The 24650-nt window shown below is 38.8% G+C and overlaps 1 long non-coding RNA gene across 2 annotated transcripts in view; it reads left to right on the plus strand.

The window, feature by feature from the left end:
* The first annotated feature begins 22982 nt into the window (after positions 1–22982).
* The window catches only part of LOC136786301 (uncharacterized), a 31955-nt gene continuing 30287 nt past the window's right edge, over positions 22983–24650 (plus strand). Inside the window, exons 1-2 of one of the 2 annotated variants that reach the window (XR_001207365.3) lie at positions 22983–23146; positions 24157–24267. This is a non-coding gene — a long non-coding RNA (uncharacterized lncRNA). The remainder of the gene's footprint in view (positions 23147–24156; positions 24268–24650) is intronic. The other variant, XR_001207363.3, reaches the window with a different exon arrangement.

The following is a 24650-nucleotide window of genomic DNA, read 5'->3' on the forward strand; positions in this document are numbered from 1 at the left end:
TGCCAACAGGCGAATACCTTTAATGATGAAATGACATGTTTTAAACTATGTCGAGACCTGCTTAAATATTTTGAACAACTGGTTGAATTTTCTCTTTGGATTCCTGTTCCAGGTCATCTTCTCAAAAGGGTTAATTATTTCACCAACTTCCTAGAACTGAAAGTGAGCCTGCAACTTCACACCATAAGCCCATGTGCTTTCAAACATTTTGAGATTCAGCCACTGTTAATCTGTAGGCACAAGTGGCACAAACTGTGATTTGCTTATCTCTTTGCCATGAATCATTTACATTCTCCTGCACAATTTAAAGCTCTCAGTCTAGAAATGACCCATGTTCACTTTGTTTATATTATTTTTTCATAGTTCATTCCAAAGCAGATTCAGAAGAGTCTATATATTCAGATTTATAGAGATCTTCAACTGAAGATGAAATGGAGATTCTGTTCTTTTGGAGTATATGTGTCTATACACACTAAACTGGTAATATGCAGACTCATGTGAATCATCTTTACATGATAAAACTGCCTAATTTTAGTAGAAATTGAATTCAGAAGACTGAATATTTATAAGTATTATTACATTAAGACACAATACACTTTTTAACATGAAAATAATAACAAAAAGAAAATCCACTTTGCCAGGAAAAACAATATAATGACAGTAACCAACTGTGTTGGCTTTTTCTCATGTCAGAGTTGGGTAGGAATGCCAGGACATATTATAAACTCCTTCACCAGTCATGAAACTCTCAACAAAATCATTTGTTGTTTGTTTAAATACAGATTTAATTAAATTTTCAGAATCTGGCCAGTTATCGGTAACTTTGGTCAGAATGAGAATCTTACGGAGATAGTTGTGTCTTTCCCATCTCTGCTGTTATATAAATGTTATTTTTGCTAGGATATCTTCCTTCACCCCCACCCCCCAAGCAGTTCAGAGACAATAAAACACCAGGAATCCCTGAAGAGTGGTAAAATGCTGACATGATTTAAGGAGGAAGACTCTGATAAGAAGATAAAAATCTAATAAACAGAGTCTGGAGGACCTTGGCAAGTCTCAGCTGCTTGCCAGTGTAAGCAAAGCCCCTCCCAAGGAAAACAAAGGGAACCTTAATCTCAAGGACATTCCACTCACAAGCCATCTGAAGGAGAAAGTCAAGGCCATGACCTCTGCAGTCTGAAGTTATGAGCATACTGACAAGAAAATATTTGACTTGGTTCAAGAAGCAAAATCAGTCATTGGATTTTTTAATATCTTTTTTCTTCAGTAAGAGACAAAATAATGCAGTGCCGTGTTATGTGTAAATGTGTAGATATACCCACCCCTTCTCACTGTTAAATGGAAGGGAAAATCACATGCACATGATACATGTTTATTTATTATTATTATTATTATTATTATTATTATTATTATTATTATGCAAGGTATATACATTGAATCAAATATCTACTCCCCAAGACTTCCCCAAAATAATTGTACATGACTGCTGTATTTTTGACCAGACAAGACACAATGTCAACAGATTAAAATGTTGCCTTTGTGTCTTATTGCATGTAACTTTAGGCCACTTAAAAGCTTCTAAAAGATAGCTAGGCTATAATTAGTTATAAGGAGTCTAAATTGGTTCAGATAAATCAAATGGAAACACAAAACGACATCTAAAAGCCAAAGTTTTCTCAGGCTGCAAAGATTCATTGTCTTCTTTGGTCACCATCTACTTACCCTTAACACTCACTCTTGTGCCCTTCCGTAGATGCTTCACTTGTTTTTAGCATCGGAAATGGAAACATCAGCAACATTCAGAAAGCAGGGTCCCCAGACTGCCCCACAACACTTTTCTGAAATTTCTGCTCTGATGCGAAAGGTTGGTAGGGTTTAGGCATTGAAGGCACATATAAGATGGTAGGAACTTCTCGGCTTTCTGGCAGGCATTGATTTTGTTCTTGGAAGTCATCATTTCTTGTTCAAGTGCAATTTTACAAAATACAAAATACAAAATATGATGTTTTCTGAAGCTGGCTCTCGAAATCAACATAGCTCCATCAAAACTCTCTTCTTTGCTATCTGTTGACATTTATTCCCAGGAATTTGTGTAAGCTTTCCTTATTTTGGAGGAAATTCTCCCCTAGCACAGAGGATTAGGACTTGGTATGTCACACTGCACTTGTTACAAGAAGATCTCCAGCTAAATATTTCATACAGATTTTTAATGCCCCATTTGTTTCCAGATGCTGGTAACTTTATTAAGGTTAATTGTACTGCCCTGAAACATGGCTATGAAGCATGTAATTCACACACATTGCTGTCACTCATTCACCCTTTTGGTTCCCTTACCAATGCCTAACAATGATTTCATCCCTGGATGGTGTAATCTACTGAGACCTGCTTTGCCAGTGTGGCCCAATGAAAGCATCTTGAAGTGTCAAATCACTAAGTTACTTATATCGTTAGATGTAAGTAACTCTTTGCCTCTTCAGAAAGGTTCCAGACTGACCCCTGCCCTTAGAAAAATAAATAATGCAATCTGTGAATAAGAAGAGTGGTTATTTTACCAGTGTTTCACTGGCAAAATAACAAATTAGGAATTTGAATTTCAAGCTACGGGGGAGTAAGTTGTACAACATAAAGAGAAGCAAGGATGATCTGTTGGAGAGATAAGCTTGACAAGCAGAATTTGGGTTCATTCTGGAACTAGGCTAGCATCCATCAGAAGTCTGAACTAATCTGAACTGAACCCTGCCCCTCCAATAACCTGCCTTGTTGTTGTGGCACCTGATGACATTTTCTGCCGTGTTGTGTAATGACTTAAGGGCTGTAATGGGTTGCATGCTGTTAAATGTCATCAAATGCCATGAATCATAAACAATCCTGGCTTCTAAACCAGAGATTAGGGATATTTATGAAGTTTAGTCTCAGTTTGGGTTTTCCAGACTCTTGAAGTTCAGAGAGTTCCTTTTATTCTCCCTCTCACTCTCTCCCTCTTTTATTTATTTATTTATTTTTATTTTATTGCGCAAACTGCATCCTTCTGCCGCGATTGACCCTGCTGCTAATATACCCAAACTGCAGAGCTTGATGTTAATCCAAAGGAGTTGAACGTCTGAGCTGATTGCCTGCTGAGAGCCACTGTAAAACTCCAAAGCATGACTGCAGATATTGAGATTAGATATTGGAAGATGAAAAAAAAAAAAAAAGAAAAGAAAAAAAAGGATTCAACTGTTTCTTCTCTGCAGAAGCATCAGGAAACAATCCCTATTATCCCACTTGTTAAGTGCAATTTCTGGTTTCCGAAACTTTGCAATGTTACAAAGCTTTTATTGATCCTAAAAGAATGAAATCAGATACAACAGCGAAGCCATAAAGCAGAAAGATAAAAGAGGAATAAAAGGGACAAGGCACTTACTGATGTTTGTTATAGTCTTAAATGGAATTAAGTACAAAAAAAAAGAAAAAAAAAAGAGAGAGAAAAAAAAAAGATAAGCACTAAAAAGTAGTGAGTGGGTGTAAAATCCAGATCAGGCTGTAACTGGCCATATGTATACTGATTCATATTGTCATGCTCATATAGGAAGATGTTCTATGGGACAGATCTCAAGATCATTTTTGTTTCACTTTACATTAATTTTCTGGAGAAAAGACTGAGGATTAAATTTATAATCAGTGCTGTATTGCTGTTCACCTATGGCTTTAGTGGAAGAGACAAGGGAATTACACACACAGACACAGACACAGACACACACACACGTTCTCCACTGCCACTAAATTGGTCATTCTATGTTGTAATATTTGATACTTGCACACGTGCCATAATGCTCCCATTTGGATTTGTTATCCCCATTCTTATTAGTAGTCCTTAGATAAAGATTGTCCATCTGTGAGTGACAGAGTTGTCATGTCTGTCTGGTCATCTGCTGCTGTTCAAGATAGATGCTCACAAGCTTTATCTGAAAGCTCTTTTTAACCAAATGATCAAAACTCTATGAAAACAAATAAACAAACAAAAACTGTTTAAACTGCTCTGTGCAAGATCTGATTTTGCCCAAACCTGATTCTTCACCCAGGGAACGAACCTTCTTATACATTTATTATGGCAAGCAGCACTGACACTGAACAAGTGTAAATATTCATTAATAATGACAAATCGTTCTGAATGCTGCACACAAGCAATAAAGGAAGGAGCTCCTACATAAATAAAAGAGCGGATGTGTCTGAATGTTTAAGACCTGGTATTTCCAAAGCACCTTAAGGAGGTGGATGTTCCAGTTTCAACTCCCTTGGACACTTTTGGAAATCCCATGTTTGGGCAAGTTATGAGCATCTGAAAGCATGTGCTTCATACCCCGGGTTAAAAGCAGACGGTTTGTGTTTATATGCTACTCTGCTGCTGAGCCGAGCTCTTAGAAACATAGGCAACCATCCATCCTTCTCCAACTCTCCCTCCCCAGCACTCCCCAAACTTGTATTAGGAGTTGAGGAAGAAGTCAGAGGTGGTTATTGTGCACAAATCATCTGCTGGCTGAAGTTTTTGGTGGCAGCCAAGAGAGAAGAAGGAAAAAAAATTAGAAAAATTTCAATTTCAGGACCATTATTATTTTCATTAATCATAAGAGGCGCTGTCACCCCTGTCCTTATTCTTTAGAGGGAGATCTATTATACGGTCCATTTAGTCCAAGCCATATTACCTCATATGTTTTCCTGGCTGACCAAATAAGACTTAAGAGATAAAACAATTTACTGTTCATTATGATCCGTGTCACTGGAATCAATCTATTAACCTACATTAACTGGATATGTGACGATAGCTCACATACACGCTTCTCCGATTTAAAAAAAAAAAAAAAAGGAAAGAGAATAAGGGAGGGGCTGCAAGGAGGGGGGTGGAAAGGGAGAGGGAGAGGAAAAGGGGAAAGGAAATCAAGGCCCATAAAGTGCAGCAGACGTATAATTTGCCAAGCGAATACAACTTCATTTTCAAGCGGCCACTGCTGCGCCCTCCACATCTTCACGCAGCCCCTGACCTGTGAAGAATTCTAACAAATTGGCTTCTATTGTGAAGCCAAAAGGTGCCATCAATGAAGGGACGGTTCGCTGGTCCTAAAGTATGATGGGAAATCGCAGGCTGGAATAAAGAGCTGCAGTTTTATGAAGTTAACCCGTTGAGGTTAAATCCAAGCAGGGAGGCTGGAGCCGACTCTTGCCCCTTCCGATGACTTAATCTGGAGAAGGATGATTTATTCTGACGTGTTGCCCATATGCAGGGGAACGTCCCTTGCCGAGCAAGGTAGAATTGTTTCTTTCCAGCATGCAGACGATGCAACTTCTGCTACGCTACAGAACATTCATTCCCTCCCTTTTGCTCTCTATGCTTGATAGATTGTAAGTGTCTAGCGGGAGGAAAGTGAATCAATAGGTGGTCTTCCTGATGCTCGTTTGCACAGCAAAATAACTTTTGAGTAAACAACCAGTGAGTTAAGGTAGTGCCAACTCTACAGAGCTCCATCAGCCTATTTACTCTGGATTTGCAAATGCTTATTAAGGGCCCACATAGGTACAGGTTCCTTCGACATGTGAGGTCCCGCTGGTGGCTGAGGACTAGGAGACTTTTCCTTCATGTTGACTGCCTCCATGCTTTTTGACCCAGCTGTGCCTGCACGCAGAAGCTGTGTGCACCTAGGACCTGGCAGGGACTCTGCCCTCCTGGGCTCCACACCTACAGGGGAGAGATGGGAATGGTGCTGGGACCATTTGCCAAGGGTTTTTAATCTGCTCTTTGCAATTATTAATATGGCAAGTACTAAAGTTCATATTGTTACTACAGCTGCTTTAATCGGGTACTGGAAGTAATTTGGTTGGAAACCAGCAGGTTGAGACATATCTCATTCACACTTGTGCTCTTCCCTTGAATTGGAGATACCTCACTCTTATGCAGGTATCAACCTTGTGTTACTCCACTTGTCCTTTACATATGGCCCTTATGACCTGAGCACTGGATTAGCAATGGAGCTGCTACTGTCCTGAGCTTTGCATGCTATCTCTGTCCTTGTGTAGGACACTAAAGTGTGGGCATGCACAACTGTGTAGATTCTCCAAAGACTTGGCCCAGTTCTAACTCTAGCAGGAATTATATCAAATTCGACTCTTTTTTTTTTTTTTTCCCCTAGAGATAAGGTGGGCTTTAATAGCAGTGACTAGCGGAGTACTATTCTCGTGTGTAACATCTGCCTTAACGATTTCTTCCAGCCCAGCAAATTGCAAATACATAGCTACAAGCCCAGTGCATAGTCCTGAACTTTTTTCCTCATTTTTCTGTAAAAATGGTAATGAAGGGCTGCAATGGCACTCACAGGGAGTGTAATGAATAGTAGAGAAAAATAATATTATGGTTGTGCCTCATAGTTTTTGTTCTATGCAGTAAGCCATCATGCTAGGAACTGGACTAACATTTTGCAGAGACTGTCACTGCCCCACTGTGCCTTCAGGCAAAAAAGAGACTGTAAATTAACAGTCTGAGGGAGAAGAAAGAGAAATAGACTTGCCAGAGGCCGCCCCAGGAACTAAGTGGTAGAGCCAGGGATAGAATCAAAGCCACCTGCTTTGCCCATTTGACCATATTTTCTTTAATCTTTTAAATGATCCATTCATTGCAAAATATATAAAACTAGATCATAACATCAGGGGTTCAGGGGAGGCTGTGAACATGGTCCTTATCCAGGTCTCATATTGGTTCTGTTTACCCATTCATACTGTGTTGGGTCGGACACTGGGCCATGGATCCAGCCTCTCAGTCATGTTCCCTTGTCAGCCATGTGCCTCCAGCACTTCAGATCTTCACTCCTCAGGTTTTCCACCTGCAGCATAAGGCTAAACATACTTTGTCCAAGGCAACAAAACAGTCCGAAGTACTTGGAAAACTGCAAGGTATGAAGTCCACTGGGGTCAAAAAAAAATCAGAATCACTGACACAGGGGCAGTTCCAGACACTTCTAAGAGAAAAGAAAGATTGTAGAGGTTACAGAAGCTATTTCTTTATTCTCATAGATACATTCTTCAGAAAAGTGAAAAAAATGTACTGAAAATCATTATTTATTCTTGACACTTTTGCAAAATCAGTACTAGTCCCTGTGGCGGAACAAACAGGGGAATAAATTTTCCAAGACTGTTAATACAAGACCATAATTCTTCAATTAAAAACAAAACAAAAGAAAACAAAACACCAGCAATATATAACTAAAAACAATAAGGCAAATCAACCTTATGGCTGTTCTATGGTGAGGAATTTTTAAGGGCAGAGCATGTAACACCTAATTAAAGGAACAGAATATTTTTCTCACCATAGGTAAAAATCAGTGATAAGTGAGTTAAACAGACAAGAGGAGTAGTGGAGCCACACATATTTCTCCTTGAGATGCTGGAGGCCTCAAGAAAAGCAAGGAAATTAATGTACTGGAGGTCTAGTCACAGTTGGTGAAGGAAATAAAAGTTGGGAGTGTATTAATGTCATGGTCCCAGACTTTATTCCCTCTCCAGAGCACACACCATTGCGACCTCAAAATCTGAAAATTAAACTGAAAGGAAATGTTTGTTCTTACAAAATAGCAATTCATTACCGAGAATGGAGATATTTAACCAATAAATGATTGCTTAATGGCCCATAGGACCTTTTCTGCAGCTACAAAAACACTGCATGTTGTTAAACAACCAAGAATATCTCTTGAAAATGCCATACTTACAAATAACATGAGGGATTATTTGCTGCCTGATGAATGTCCATAAACAGACACTCCCCAGGTGCCCTGGCATAACAGAGCACTGGGGATCAAGGTGGGGTGGAAGAGAGGAAGGGGGGAGTTCAGTTGGAAGAAAATGTGTCTGTCTCCTGTTACATGCCTCTGCAGTGACTTACAGCTCGCTCAGTCCGCCCATCTCTCTGCTGCCTTTTATCTTACAGTGGGCAACTCAGTGTTGAGTGAAGGGGAACAGAACCTGATACTTTCTCCAGAGTAAAGAAGTCCTTCTGGAAGAGGAATGTTGCCATGAGACTGTATTTTCAGGCCACCGCAGAAATGTTCTGATTGAACTTTTAATGGCTGTTGTAAAGTCTTTTCCTATTTTTTTCATGTGAAGTCCAAGTTTACCAGTAACCACAACAACCTCAGCTTTTCCTGCTGAGCAGAGAAGTGCTGAACATTAATCTGGGGCCTGGCTTTCTGCAAGTACTTCCAAACGGCGGTTGTGACTGAGCAGATGACAAGGTCTGCTGCTCAGTTCAGCATTATAGGATCCAGTACTTCTGCCTGGTCCCAGCCACCTCTGCTTAACCCTAGGCATTTCCAGCATGACAACTGCAGTAGGAATTAAGTTAACCCCTAATGCCATATGAACATGGAGACACAGAGCCTGGAGCAGTGACTGCACGTGTAACTCATCAGAGTCATTAACAGTGATATAAATGACTTGTGGCACTTGAAAATGAAGTCTGTGTGCAAGTGCGTATATACACATGTGTGTGTGCATAAACAAAACATCTGAGTTCAGAGCTTCCAGTGAGATGATTTTCACTTCTTGTTTGTCCCAGGACACTGTTAGAGGCTCCTAATTAGAAACATTTTCCTTCATTAGTATTCTCTTTCCCAGCCAATGCTGCCACAGATGAATATTAGTTTGTCATTAAGGCAACCAATCTTTGTTGCTCTCCCCACTGAAGAATTTAAGATGGGTAAATGTGGCCAAGAAACCAAACTGAAGGGACTGAAGATCCTGGTTTCTTCTTCAGCTGATTGGTAACATGGAGAGGTGGGCAAGGGCCTTGTGTGAACACAGAGGCCTACCCCTGGGAGGGCCTTGTGGGAACACAGAGGCCTACCCCTGGGAATGTCACTCTGTAGAATGACAGTTAAAGGGCTCAGCTTGGTTTTGTAAAGATCCAGTCAATCTAGGGAAATCAGTCGAATTATCTTTAATGCAATCAAAAAAAAAGTCTGTAACAGATAATTCACTAGGTGTACAATAATAACCAGATTTGAATAATACAACCAGATTTGACTACTACCAATTAAGTTAGTAATTATTTGGTTATTATTTCATTATAGGCAAACAGAATTTATGACTCTGATAATACAAGGAAGTTTTGAGTCCATTCTACTGCTCAAATATCCTCCCTTAGGTGGAGGACAGAAGAGCAAACAGCACGAAGTAAATAATAGCCATGCTGATAACTAGAAAGTGTTCAGATACAATGGTGACAAGGACAGTATGGGAACGTATACAGAACAGAAAATGGAATAAAAACTGTGGAGACATTTTTTTCATTGGAAAACACAGTAGTAGAAAAAGACACAAAAAGGTGGCAGTGAAGCTAGAAAAAAAAAAAAAAAGAAGCAGCGGGGTTATCACTGGGACAGGAACACTGTCAGATCAGTTGTACACCTTCAAACCAGGTTATGAAGGTGTATGGTAAAGAATTGGACAAGAATTTTTTCTATTGTAAAACGCACAAACCAACCGTTTGTTCCATGGGCACAGGGAGAAGAGATTAACCCTAAGTTCGGTAACTACACTGCCTCCTTTACTGCCTCATTCGGACCAATACTATAGTACTATAGTACAAAGAAAATGTTCCTTAATGAGCCCTATCTGCAACAACTGATGTGTGGTAACAGTCACCTGCTATAACAGACCTGAACCTTTGTTGCTACACATTTCTTCCCTTTTCCCCCTGCTATACTATTGAATTTCTAGTACAGAAAAAGCATGTAAGGCAAAGAAAAAGCTGTCTACTGTAAACTCTTTAGAGCAACCCCACAGGAGACATTTGAAGCTCCGATGAGGCATCAGATTCTCAATTACTGAGGTACACCTTTTAACATGCCCAGGAACTGACTTGCTGACATGCTCTGAAGAGTATATGACATGCCAAGGTCTTCTGGCATCAAGCCTAAATGTTTCTCCTTTTTGTGCTCAGGTCTTCCATTTGGCATCAGAAGATGTCATGGTGCCAATGTCAGTCCACCTGGATTGCAAACAATGCTTCCATTCAGTTCCCAGCATTTAATCAGTAACTAGTATCACTGTTATTTTCATTCAGGACTGTTTCCTTTAGCTCTAGCTCCAGGTGCCCTGATAACAAGGGAGCAGTCGATTTACTTCTTGCTGTAAGAACATACCATACAATATTCTCAGCAGCAACAGCACAAGGCAGATGGTTTGTAAGGCAGCTCCCATTTGTAGTGCCTGCCAATAACTTGAGCAGGCACTAAAGCGGATGCAACCAATTAGTAGACTTACCCACCTGCTGGCTGGACTTACAGACTATGCATCTTGGTTGCTGTTGCAGAACCTACTGGTCTCCTGGCCTAAAAGTTTTGGATATGAGTTAAAGGGAGTGCCCTGTCTCGTGGACTTTATTCTGGTGGAAAGACCATATTTTCTCTTTGTGCTTAGTTGTACTGCTGTATAGTCAAGCTTAAACTCTTTGCTTCTTTTATAAGGGCAAAGCTCTGATGCATCAACACTCAAGAAGGCTGAATGCTGGGGTATAATTTCAAATTTCCTGGGCTATAACTTCAAATTGGAATCAAAGATGACTTAGCATTTCAAACCTTCTGCAGACTCTTCAGGAAGGTCAGAAGGAAACAAAGAATTAGATATGTCCTTAGCATACTTTTCTGCTTTTAATAGAGCTATGCCAAGGCCTGAAATGTCCATCAGAAAGGAGGGTTAAGTTGTCTCCAGCTAACGAAGATGAAAAGAATAATTTAATGGAGGTGGGAGCCAGAATGCAGTGTAGGGATGAAAGGACGAGCAGTAACTGAGACTGAATTTAAACAACTCTGGAGAATAAAATGATCCTTTAAAAAAAAAAAAAAAAAAAAAAAGATAATTATGTCTTACAACAATTACCCTGGCTATGAAGCAAAATTAGCATAGTCCTTTCTAATTTAAATGTGTTGAAAGTGCCTGAGCATGACAGCAGAAAATTACAAGGTTTACGACACGGGCTTTGGTTAAAGTGATGGCAATCGGATTATTGTAGCTTTTTGTCTGTTGATAGTAATGATTGCAAAGTTACCTATAAATATTAACTGTTTAGTACTGGGAGACTTTTGGTTTAGATGGCTAAGATGTACTTCTAGACACTCCAAGCTGTAAAGTTCTTGCACAGAAAACACTTCCCATTATAAATCATATTTGGTTAATTCTGATTCATCAAGATATTATTCTAATATAATTCCTTGAACAGGAAGATCCTGGATTTTGATTTAAATCTACTTTTGAAATGATTATATCCATTTTATAACTACTTCATGCTTCTTCAGCTTCCTCATGAAGTGTGATAGTTCAAGGATATTTCAAACCTGGATTAAAAATATTTTTATTTATGGATTGAAAGAACCAAGTCTGACCATGTGGAGATGTTTCTTTTTGGTCACCTTGTAGGCAAACTGTGAAATTATTTATTTATTTATTTATTTTGTGGTATGTCTTCAGTTTTCCAGATCAAATCAATTCAGCTGAAGAGTTATTAAAAGAAATAAAAAACAGTGGTATATCATGATTTACTCTTATATAGTAGCATCAGTTTGATAGTGATAAAAAAAAAAAAAGTGAATAAGCTTACCTGGGTTTTGGCCCACACTGATGGTAGAGACATTAATAGTCTGTATTGTCCACATTTTGTCTGCATGAGTTTTACCTTCGCTACACTATTGATCATCGCTTTTTAGATTGGGTTCTCAAAGTAATAAAAGTGTTATAACCACCTTTTTTATACAAGACACCCTTTCTTTCCTCTCATCTATAACAGACAAAGCAATGCTGGGATAGAATCAGAGACTGGCAGGGCCTGCCTGCATGGTATGTCGTCAGCCATCCTCACACCATTCCATGGCATCCATAAGAAGGCATCAGTCATTGAAATGATCCAAACAGTTGACATAGACCAAATTTTGAAACTCTTCCTGTTTGTGCAGCACAAGAGGTGTGTAGGGGATGTGTTCATCTGACCAGGTGAGACTGGAATACTGCAGGATGATTTCCAGCAGCTATAAAACCACTGAGGCAAAAGACACCTTGGCTCAAAATGTCTCAGAACGCATGAAAGATTATAGCGGGGTAAGGTTAGACATGGAGTGAGGTGTAGAACTCTGCTCTGCTTTATCACTCTTCAAGTAGGATATTCTCTTTGGAAATGACTTGTCAGCTAATTGAGTTAGGGTCCTCTGTTAAAGGACTCCAGCCCATGACAGAATTGGGACAGATCCATCTGCAGAATCAGGAACAAGCAACTGCCTCATCCTAGCCCCATATTCGTGTGAGTTAAATCAAGCTGGGCTGATAGGGAACCAAAACTTGAGAGATTACAATTCTGCAAAAATGTTGTCTCACATGCACTGAGTTGGACTAGAAATATATTCTAGGCAAGACAAATGTGCAGCACAGGTTGTGACGCAAGCACACCTACAGCCCAATTGCGCCTTGCACCCTAAAGTTCATTCTACAGTTTCATAAATATTCTGTGGTGGAGTCTGTTCCTGCTGCATGTGAATTCAAACACCATGATTTATATTTGTACTAAGAAGGTCAGTTGCTCAAATACTTTCATTTATTAAATTAGCTCTGCAGTAAATTAAAATGAATTTTGTTAAACTACTTTACAACTTGGGAGGTTTAGAAAACAGAATTGAGATCAGCTGTTTCCTGTGGACTCTTATTTTCATAACCTCGCTGAATCTTCTCTGCTTGACTTGAGATATATCTATATGTTTATATATAGAGAGAAATAAATTTTAGTGTACACAAGACAAAAAACATGTATAGGTTAGAATTTAGTTTCAAGTATGAGTCTACTTGATTCATGCATAAACTGATTTGCTTTTTACATTTTTGGGTCTGACATTCAGATTAACTTGGGTTCCTCAGTTTCCGAGTTTACTAAAAGCTTTATTTTTTTTTTCCTTTTTCCTTTTTTCTTTTTTTTTCTTTTTTATTTTATTTTATTTTTTCTTAGTAGGATTCTGGGAAAGAAATTCCATGCTATTGAAATGTTGGCTTATTAAATTAATGTAATTACATAAAGAAGCTGTGTTATATTTTGAATAGATCTTTGACAAGATGCTTTGCTCTGAATACTAAAAAGAATTCGGTTTTCCTGTATGTCTGATTCAAATGATTATCAAAGGCATTTATTTTTTGTAAGTGACATGTTGTTAAATATGTTAATTTCCTAGAAGCACAGTGTAAGAAGAGCAAGAGCAGCTGTGTAGGACAGTGAGCTTAAAAATAACAAGGCTGAGCTCTTCTTGGGGATTAATGTGGTCCAACGGGTAGGCAAGTAGCCTACGATTCCAGACACCTGGGTTCTGCTCCGAAATCTGCTACTGACCTACTATTTTCTATTGAGCAAATCATTTTACCCTTTGCTTTTCTCTTCCTATCTACAAAACAACCAGGATATTTGCCATAGAAACTGTTCTATATCATTATAGTACAATAGGGTTTGATATGTGGGAATGCCTGAGTAGTGAAAACTTAGTATTATGCAGAGGTTATCAAAGCCTGCTAGAGCCCTTATATGTGAGGAAGAAGTAGGAAGCCCAACTGCATCTTGATTGAGTTGGATGTTAGACCTCAAAGGTTTGACAGATATAGCAATGTTGGACATGTGCTTTATATAAATAAATTGTTTCAGCTTGCATAGTAGTTCCATTTAATGTGTGGTGATGATGGGCAGGACTATTTAATTGGAATTATAATTGATTTTGATATTACACACATAAGTGAAGGATATATGCTGCAAATGTGGATGTTCCTTGGGATTGCAGAAGCAAAAGACTTGATAAATGACTTGCTTCGTCAGTCCCTTTCTCCAATTGTCTGTCAGTGTGTCTTGAAGATCCTTCTCTAATTCCACTGTAAATATCCTAAACATGAAGACTTCTTCAGCTTCCTCTTGGATGCTAACTCATATTTTCATTCATCTTGTGTTCAGAAATGGTTTTACAGTGATCCATTTCCCCATTTCCTCATCTCCAAGCTTCTCATCCCTTTTCACCAGGTTTTGTTCTGTTAATGCCCTGAGCGTGGGTTATCAAGCAGCTGTTCCTTTTTGGTACCCAGAACCTCAGGCAGAACATTGATGCACTCTTTCTAATTTGGACACTGAGTTCTCTCAGTAGTGGAAAGCATTTCTGCCCTTTTAGGAAGTATTCTATTTCTTCCTAGGTTGGGTCACTTTGCTTGAAAAATCAACAGCAAAACATCAGTAGCCATCAGGATGAGGTCCTCACTAAGATAATTCATGTAAAGCCCAATATTCTTTCACATTGAGACCTTTTTACAGAACCCTGAAAATGGAAAGGAAAAAGAATAATCTCTGAAAGGATGTAAATGTGACTATCCCCTCTTTAAAAGTCCCTTTATAATACCAGACTGTTATATACATATCTCTGTGTAAATGACACTCAAGACAGTAAAATTTTCAGATAGTTTTGCTGTTTGAATATCTGCCTGAAAGCTGCACGAGGAATCCAGAAACAAAATTAACAAGAAGAGGAAAAGGGATTTCCCTCTTAGTAAGAATAATTAAAGCATGAAAGAACTTTCTAGGGATCCAAAGCCAAATTACTGGGAAACACATTCTGAGGGTGATTTTTGTTTCAGTTTCTGTTCCTTTTATCACTGAGTTTTATGTTTGCACTTATTTAAGCTGTCTGGGAAAAGAGGCTGTACATAAAAGACGATTAGTTTTTAAAGCACTCCAGGGTTGGTTTCAGGGAGAGTTCTTTGTTTTGTTTTGCTTTAACTTGTTGTTGGTGGGGTTGTTGTTTTTTCCCCCTCTTAGATAGAAGACATAAACTGTAGCTCTTAAATAGATGAATGTTGAGAATAAAATTACCAAAGACTTCTTTTTAGAAGGGAAGGCAAAACAAGAAAAGAACAAGGAAAAACCATCCGTGGCCTATAGCAGTCACTCAATGATGCTGAAATACCAGGCTAAATTCTCAGTGGGTGGAAATCAATACACCTCTGGTGAAGTCCATGAAGCAACATCACTGCACAAACTGAGTGTCTGATAGCTACATATATATTTTATCTATCTGTATGCAGCATTAAAAAAAAAAAAAAAGAAAATATAAAAGCATTCTTGAAAGTGAATGAAGTTGATTCTTAAAAAAAGTGGGTTTTAGATGTTGAATATTTATTATGCTGATAAAAGGACCCTGATTTCCTGCATATAGCTGCCACAAATAAAAAAAGGGGGGGGGAGGAAGAAAAAAAAGGAAAAAAAAAAAGAAAAAGAAAAAAAAGAAAGGCACATCTTAAAAGGGAAGCAATGAGCAGAAACTGACCTTTCTGTGAGCAAGCAGATGAGAGAAGGTATTTGGCTAATCCCAGCTGTCGCTGATTGGTCAGACAGAACCGTGTTGAAAATGTCTCCATCTGGGCTAATCTGCTCTCAGTTGGATGAGCTGAGGCCTTCAGAGTTAACCTGACATTTAACAATAATTACCCTTTTGGATGACCCCAGCCCAATCTCCTGCTCTCTTAGAAATCTCTCTTTTTTGTGCGTGCTCCCAAACCCCTTGGCTCTTGTGTTAGAGATAGCTGAAGAGTGATAATACGATAATCAGATATACTATACACACATGCACACATGCACACATGCATATGCACTTGCAAACATACACACGTGTGCACAGAAACATATTTAAAATGTCGCTCCTCAGCATGTAGTGCTTGATCGCTTCTGCACAGTTTATCGGATTCTTGTGTCATGCAGGATGGGAGATATTTTAAAAATCAAAATAATTAAAAAAAAATAAATAAGAGTAGTCATGCTTACTTGCTAACCTTTGTGTGAAAGCTCTAAGTTTCTTTCTGGCACTTGGATGTCTCTTATCTATGGTGAGGAGAAATGGTGCATGGAAATAGGTTCAGATAGAAAAGAAGAGTTCAGAGGTCACAAAGGCTAACCGTAGATGAAATGTGGCTATTTCTTTTTACCTGAGGCTGGCTTCATCTTTTCTCTGAAAGGTCACTGTGATAAAACAAAAACACATCTCAGGAGAGGAATCATTTATCTCTGGTCAGGTTCTCCTCTCCATTCTGTTACTTTATTTATTTTTCTCATCTTTTGTGGTCAGATTTCTCCAAGTGTCACCTCCTTCCTGACTGAAGTTCAATGCTGGTTTTGGGTGTTGGTAGAAGTTTGGCCTCATTACACATATTGTGTCTGTTTTAGTTGGAAATCACGTCTAGAAACTTGGATGATTCCCCAAATCACATTAATCGGTTGGTGATGAGCTGAAAAGTTTGAGAAAATAGCTGTGCTAATGGAAAAAGAACAAGGACAAGTCTATATGATAGGAAGCTCATTTCCAGTATTTGATTTATTTCATATCTCCGTTGCGACCATACATAAATCTTACCTCTACCTCAGTTTCTTTATTTGTCCAACTAAGATCATAACAGTCATTTCACAAAAGGGCTGTGAGATTAAAGCACCTTGACGTTCTTAAATAGAAGACAATTAAGAAGAACTATATATCTATACATGGTATATCCTCTTACATCTTGGGTGGCTTCCAATAACCAGCCTTAATTACAATAATTATGCCTCTGGTTACTACCAGAAGCTGCGAGTGAAGTGAAAGAAATCAGAAAAAAAAAATGTTTAACCAATGCCCTAAGCAAAAATTCTTTATGAAAGCCTTATTTTCTCAATTTCTAAGCAGTTCTCAGCTGGAAATTCAGGTCCAGGTTTCTGTCTTGTCTTTGGACTACTTCATCAGCAAACAAAATTTGCATTTGGAATTGGGGTTACAGGTGAGGATTTTTTTGTTTGTTTGTTTCAATTATTTACTGATAAGCTCTTCATTTTGTATTCATTTCTTATCCAGAAGAAAGATCCTATGGTGCTTATGGTTAAAGTTCCTTTGACTGTGAAATGGCTGTGAATTATCTGACCTGCAAGTGAAATCCAGTTCTGAATATTTCCATGACCCAAGCAAACAGTCCATTTCACAGAGCATAGTTCAAATAGCCACCACTTGGTGAAGTCTCTGCTTATGCTTTTGCCAACCAAGCAAACTAAGGCTGTTTACCTGCCCCATGCCCTTTGCTGTCTGCAGTGCCATGTGGATAAGCACAAGTTCAGAGACCATCAATCTGAGATTTTAACAGTTTATACATGTGAGGGTTCCAGTAATTTTCTGGAGTCTCCAGATTGATTTGGTTGTGAGATCATCTTTTTTTATACTTCATTGTAGCTTGTTGTCTTTCCATGGGTATTCAAAAGGGTATGTGGTATGGAATTCTTACCTTGTGAGTAACTCATTAGGAATAGCAATTCATATTCTATTTTCCTCTATGTTCCAAAATAAAAACTATGTCATAGACTGTTGCCCCCTGAAATCGGTCATAAGTTTTCCTTTCATATGTGATAAAACAACTCATTTTGTGGAGCTCTGATTGCTCTCTCAGCTCTTCGTATATTGTCTTAGAGCAGGACATGCTTCGCCTCTTGGAGAAAAGAGCAATTTTCCAATCCCCAAAAGAAGAATGAGTCTCTAAAAAGTATTCAAAAATTCCTGTAGTTCTTCTGGATGAAGATGCTGCCTACTATAACAGTCTGTGCTACAAACTTTCTAGAAATCTCTAGGTCCTCTTTAAAAGGACAAAAGCTTAGTTTAGTTTAGTTTAGTTTTTCTTTCATCTTTTATGTTTATTCTTGGCTGCAGCTGCTGCTGTTATGCCCTTTGACATGCTGAGGTCCAACATTTTTTGCGCCCTTGTCCCCTACACTGTTATATCACAGATGAACTTTCTACAGAAGAGATTGTGCTAGATTTGGGAGGTATGAAACAATGTGAAATATGGGCATCCTCTCACCTGTATATTTGATTTGTTCTACAAAGTAGTTTAACATAAAACCCAGTCAATGTTTTCTACCCTTATCCTCAGGACCAAGGTCCAATTAATTTCTGTGGTGGATGAACAGAATGTCAAAATGCTCAGTTCTGGATTAACTGCACAAGCTAGAAGAAGCTTCGTTACTTTGCTGAAGGTGAAGAAACAACTAACCGTTCCAGCAAAATCAAGAGATACAAAATCTTTTCCTCAGTGATGAGAAAGCGTGCAAGTTTAATTTCCACCAGGTACTATTTAACTGACAAGAAGACAAGTCCTCAGTGTTCTTGAGCCATAGTAAATTGTTGTTAAATAGTCTCATCCATATCTGATAAACCAGCTCTTGCCCTTATAAGCAAAGGTAAATATTCTACAATAATTAGGGTTCAGTGGGAATAGTCTAAGAACCAAGAGATCCTATTTAAGGTGTGTCCATTTTGATTCTTACAGTTTATGTACCTGTCCTTTAGGCTGTCTTTGGAAGATGTCATCAATTATTACACAGTAAAGAACACACAGTCAGAGGTGCATGGACACTGAATGCATAAGTAGACTCTCTTCTTTATTCATAGTAGGTAGTGCTTTATGCCTTGAATAAACCAATGAAGGGAATGAGATGAGAAAGTTTTGTTTGACATAAGTAAGAAGATTACAATTTAGCCCTTTGATATAACATCAAGGACAAAACTGGCTGCCTTATTCTCAGTGAATGACAGGGTTTTGACAGTACCTCAGTTTCACAGGGGAAATTTCTAACCCTTGTGAGCAAGGGTGTGGGGGTGGTATCCAGACCAAACATGTATCACTCATTCCTCACAGCAACAGAAGCTCACCATGGCTTTTTTTAGTTAGGTGATGTCAGTGTTGGCTTTTATTAATTCACATGATTGCCACATCTGAAATAGAATGATAATATCAGTGATACGTAGTAGTGGATTGGCTCCTTTAAGTGTTTACCTCTTTGTTGTACAGGAGCTATATCCCTTGACAGTGTAATTGAACCAATGTTTTGCTTCAGCTGATTTCCATCCACAAACTGTTTTGGAGTTCAGAGAAGAGATCACCTTAAACCATTGAATTCTCCACTTTCACAGTCAATTAGTGATGGCTGCCAATATGGAGGAGGGCAAGGGATATGGGCTGCCCTTGAGAAAATGTCATACTATGCTGATGTCATAAAATAATAATACTACATACTAGGCGTCATTACTTTTGCTAGTACATAAAGGCAGCCGAGCACTAGAGCTTCTTGGCTGTACTGTTTACATAGGCTGGGTCAGGTAAAAGTGTGCTGCTAGAAATGCAAGTGGAACAGCCTGTGCCATTTGGACAAACTGAAATCTAATACCACAAGGTTAGAGTTTACAGTGTTAGTCTTCCTATTATCCAGTCCTTATTCTCAGCCTGTGCAAATTGGACCAACTGCTTTGAAATCAATAGAGCGACGTGGATGAATGGTGCTTTCTCATTTTATACCCTGCAAGAATCTGGCCAACCATTCCTCTATACGTCATTCAAACGTAGCTATATAAAACCTACTAATAGTCTATTGAGCTCTGAACCTTATAGAAGCCTGTGTATTCCAAAACCCTTAGGAAAAACTGCCTAACCATCATCATGCAGGCAATAATTAAGCCCAGTAATATTCGGCAGACAGAACCTTAAACACAAAATTCTCCATACAGAATTTTCTAGCTATCCTCCATGTAGGACAAAAAATGTAAACTATTGTCTGACCCTTGCCTCTATGCTATTTTTTTTCTCCAACATGATCAAACTAATTAGCTAGATCATACTCCAACACCTATTTAGCTGCAGAGGGAAAATACGTATTTTAGTAAAGGCAAAGAACTGTCTGTACGCAGACAGACAGTAAACGTATATCGGTTTCCTCACTCCTCTTTATTTTTTTTTTCCTTTTGGTTTAAGTCACCCAGACCTTGTCTCTTCAGTAATGTCATAATCAGCAAGCTGAAGGCAAGGCTGCTGATAATTGTTCTTTATGTTGCTCTTTGTTTAGTATCTGATTCAATACATCTGCGTGGACACCATTCCATCACCTTCTTAGTAACAGAGGTGAAAAAAATCAATGGCAATCAGATTACCTTGTTAACAGAAAGGCTAAAGGGCTAGTGTGTTAAGTTCACAGTGCATCACCTTTCATTTAAAACATCTCACTTGTGGGGCTTGTGTTTTATTTTTTTATTATTTACCCTTTATTATTATTTATAGCACCAAGAGTTCTGTGGTATGCCTTGATATAATTGCATTAGTGTTCCCCTAGGTTAGACTGGACAGCTGTGACATCTTTTTTGAGAGATTCAGTGTTAGTTCTGATAAGGCAACTCTTTCTGCAGGTCCTTGTTTCACACAGGGTTCATACCAAAATTCAGGCAAGTTTGAACATCTTGTATAATTGTGTGGGGGTATTTTTCCTGTTCACTCTCTTGCTTTCCCCTCATTCTCTGAGAACAGTCAGTGTGACTTACAAGATATGCTGGATAGAATGTCCATAGCACAGCACCAGCTTGTACTGAAGAAACCTAGAGATATTTAGCAAAAAGGAGGGGAGATAAAGAAAGCAGGAAACAATCCTAGTAGCCTGTGATTCCCTGAGCATCCTACTATTAGGATTTAGGTATCTGACTGCAATCTGGACTAAAGAATCATTCTGATAATCTATAATACATAAAGTTGCTGTGACCATTTTAAATGACTGAAAAGATTTATTAGAACCATTCTTCTGACTAGACATAGTTTGCATGACCACCTTATGCTTTCCTATATAAATCTGTTATATTCCTCCCTTCACCTCCGAGTCCTTTCTTATCACTGCTGGAAAATACCAGCAAGAGCTATGTCTGAATCAGCCAGGTCTCTGCCATGAACAAAACAATTCCCGTTTATCTGCTGAAGACTTTGGTCAGTTAAATCTCGTGGAATCCTTCCTGAGAGATATAGTGCTGCACAAACTTTATTAATCAGGCTGGGATATCACAATTTGTTATCATAAATATGAATGAGCAGGGAGTGTCTCCTACAAAGAGCTACCATCTTTATAACTGTTATCTATTATATGAGTCATTCTCATCAGCGAAGGGACATTTTAGAGTGGTTTGGAATTAGACTTTTTAATGACACTGACTTTTCCAGAGTTTGAATAACAAAGCCTCCAGTCTTGTATCTGTTATTTCATCTCTCTTCTGCAGCTAAAGTTGTGCTTAGGCAGGTACGTGGTGTACATCAGTGGGCAAGGAATTATGTCCAGCAAAATCCCTGAGGGAAAACAAGAGGCAGGACAAAGGGGAAAAAAAAATGCTGATTAAATTCAACAGGATCTTTATTTTTCATTCCTTGAAAAATGTTGTTCAAGTATCTTTTAGCTCTAACTGAATTCCAGGTCGAATTGCATGTAACTATTAGAGACCTCTTCACCACAGATTCCCACAGCTAAAGTCATTTCAATTAATTAAGTGTTGCAGGGGTTAGTAACGACTTTAAGTTGAGGAATGAAATTACTTTAAGAGGTGGCAAATTCCTTGTGTGTTTTCTCCTCCTTCATTTGGATTATGGCTGTCAAAAGTGGAATTGTGTCAATGGATTAAAAGGAACCACATATGTAACAGGCTCTGGTTGAAACGCAGTCCTTTGTTTCTAAGGAAAGACAAAAATGGAAAGTAATTCAAAACTAGATGAGGTAAAACATTTGTTTCTGCAAGATATGGGAGTGGTATAAGTCTGCAAAACACATAGAATATCATTCAACTAATTACTCATATCAAAAATGGTAAGAGGAAATCCAGACCAATCAGACGTTTGGAAGTGATGAGTGATTTTGGATAGCTAGTACCGGGGAACTTCTCAACAGGATCCCAAACCAGTGGTGTTTATTGAGTCCCAGCTCCAATTTCCCTAGCATTTCTCCATTCATGAGTGTCGAAGACCTGAGATATGGTCCCCACCAAGATGAACATGCTGTTAACCTGGCAAACAGCATACACCCAGACAGCTTCAGTGCACAACTCCTCAAGCAGACAGCAGAGGATTTATGGCCCTGGCCTGCTCCAGCCTCCCAGTAATTACCCCTGCAACCCTACACCCTGACATTTCCTGGTCAGGCAATGAGCTACCCATTGGTTGCAAATAAGGAGGTCTATTTTGTACCCAGAGCTCTCAACTGGAAAAAATTACAACGCTGGTGGGATTTCAAGTTCTGTGGCTGTGCAGAGTGGTAAGAATTTCTTGGTCTGAAGAAGAGCACGGCACAGAGGAGAAGTAGAGATGGGAGGAGGGAGGCAGAAGGAGGGAACACAAATGAAAGCAAGAAAAGCTCTGATCCTGCAAATATGAACCTGCGTGGCTATGAAGAGCTGCCTGTGCTGGTCTCTGTGTAGGGTCAGAATCCCACTTCTGGTGAATGGGAGGAATGGGGATCCTTTGCTGTATAAAGCAGAATAACTCTTCAAGAAATTACTAGCACATTACATGGTACTTCTGCAATTGATATGGAATTTCACACTTGTGATACCCATTATACAATAACCAAAGACAAAAGCAAGGCATTTAGGATAGATCTATAGAGGCAGCAATATCTAAGCTTTACACATTTTCTTAACCTTTTTCATAGAATAAACTTCTTTGTGAAGCACTGAGCATCTTTAGGAGCCTATAGAGAAACACAGAGTGAATAAAAGATGCCCTTACTCTTCCACAAAACAGTCTTTCAAGGACAGAGTTGGTTTCTCTATTAATGAAGCTTTGGAAAGAACTTAGGATTTATAAAGCATCCTGATGAAGAAAGCAGCACTGTCCACAGGACTCTGATTTTCTGGCTCAGGGAACCAGGCCCTCCAGAGGCCCTGAACACCTCCTGCCAAAAACCTAGAACAAAGAGAGAGGTTTCTGTGTGAAATCATTCTCTTCCCCCCACTTCGTACATAACAAGATACAGCCTTGCAATAGAGAAGTGAAAGCTTAAGTATTTTACTAATTAGCACAAACTACATCAACCTGGCAGGTTTGTGTAATGTGGGAGCCTCAGCTCACAGGTGGCTTGTATTTCTGGTTACACTAGATGAGATATATTGAGTGCTGAAGGTGCTAGCTGAATTCTTTCTTTTGTTCTGATAGTGTTATTAGCTAGGGAGCTGGAAGCAAAGCAATAGGGCTTATGGTGAAAGGAAGATGGAAAAGTTGCTGGGATAGAGAAGCCAAAGCTGGATGAGGATTCTCTTAAAAGGTTTGTGTTAGAGTAACTTGTTTAGCTAGGAGACTGAAAATAAGCAGCTCTTGTAGAAGGAGAATGTGGCTGTGGGACTAGGCTCTCTGAACAGCACTGTAGCCTTAGCTATAGCATTACTTTCAATAGGGCAACTCAGCAGGGGAAGGAAGAGGCTTGGTGCTCTCCATTGAGATGCATATACCAACATAATATCAAGAGGAGGTTTATAACTGTTGTTGGATGAGTCTGAACTATGCTTACTTGAGAGATAGTTCTGGTGCTACTGGATGGAGAAGAATGGTGGAGATGAAGACCATAGTATCTTTCTATTTGGTCTTCTGCCCTTCATGTTCGAGGACTGTAAGGGCTGGACAGCCCTAGTCACTGCAACAGCTGCTTCTAGACTTGATGCCCAGCTGAGTCCTGTCCTCACTTACACAACTGCATTTTAGTTTTTTTTGAGATTTAGTTTGTTATTAAGGCCATGTGTTTTTCATAACTATGATTTTTGCTAGAACCCATGAGTATTAGGGACTTTTTGTTGACAATAATGGAAAATTCCTGTTGAGCAAGATTCAACTATGAACTGCTGTTAACTTAACTCCATATATCTTCAAGGGTGTGGAGAAGGAGGCTTTTAAATACTTCTAAATAGTTCATTTAAAAAGCTTTTTTACATTTTTTTCTCATTACAACTTGATATTAAACTAAATAGTTTCATGAAGCCTTTTTTTCTTCAAGTTAGAATTAATCACTTTGATGACAAGGCTGCAAATTTTATATTTTTGGAAATGACAAAAAGTCAAATATATTTACTCGGGGGAAAAAAAAAAACAAAACAAACAAACAAAAAAATAAAGTAAAACCAAACCCATACGTTTAAAACAGAAAAGGGTTGGGGAATGTATATTTGAAACATGATAAAAATTCAATCAACTTATAGGCTAAGGTTTTAATACAATACATCTGATTCAGTCAGGGAGAAAAGAGAAAGCAATCTCTTGACGTTTCTGTGTGTTCTCCAACAGAAGACAGGAGATGGACTTGATGCCAGGAACCAGACTCAATGATCCTTATGGGTCCCTTCCAACTTTGGAATTCCAATTGCTGTGGAATTTCAGTAGTCGGTGATGTGCAAGGTAGGAAAAACTTTCTTTTTTTCAACTTTGTTGCAATAGAAACTTAACTGGAAAAAATCTTGAAGATATATTACAGTCAAGAGGGAGATGGAAGCTGCTCTTAGTCACTTCTCTGACTGCAAGAACATTTCAATAACTTTAAACACTTTCTTCATAGGGTAACCTGGTAATACCCTGTTCCAAACTGGGGTAGTAAGTCACTCTGGATAATGAGACCTCCATAGAGACAATGTGAACCAGGGTCTCGCAAAAGCCTGAAGACACCAGACTTAATGGGAAGAGTTGTTTGGTGAAACAATGAAATCACTTAACCGCAAGTAGTAATATGGAGGCGAGGGTTCTGCCCACAAGTAATTACTTAATGGTGTAAAGCATCACAGAGA

Source organism: Anser cygnoides, chromosome 11, assembly GCF_040182565.1.
Source record: "Anser cygnoides isolate HZ-2024a breed goose chromosome 11, Taihu_goose_T2T_genome, whole genome shotgun sequence".
NCBI classification, from domain to species: Eukaryota; Metazoa; Chordata; class Aves; order Anseriformes; family Anatidae; genus Anser; species Anser cygnoides.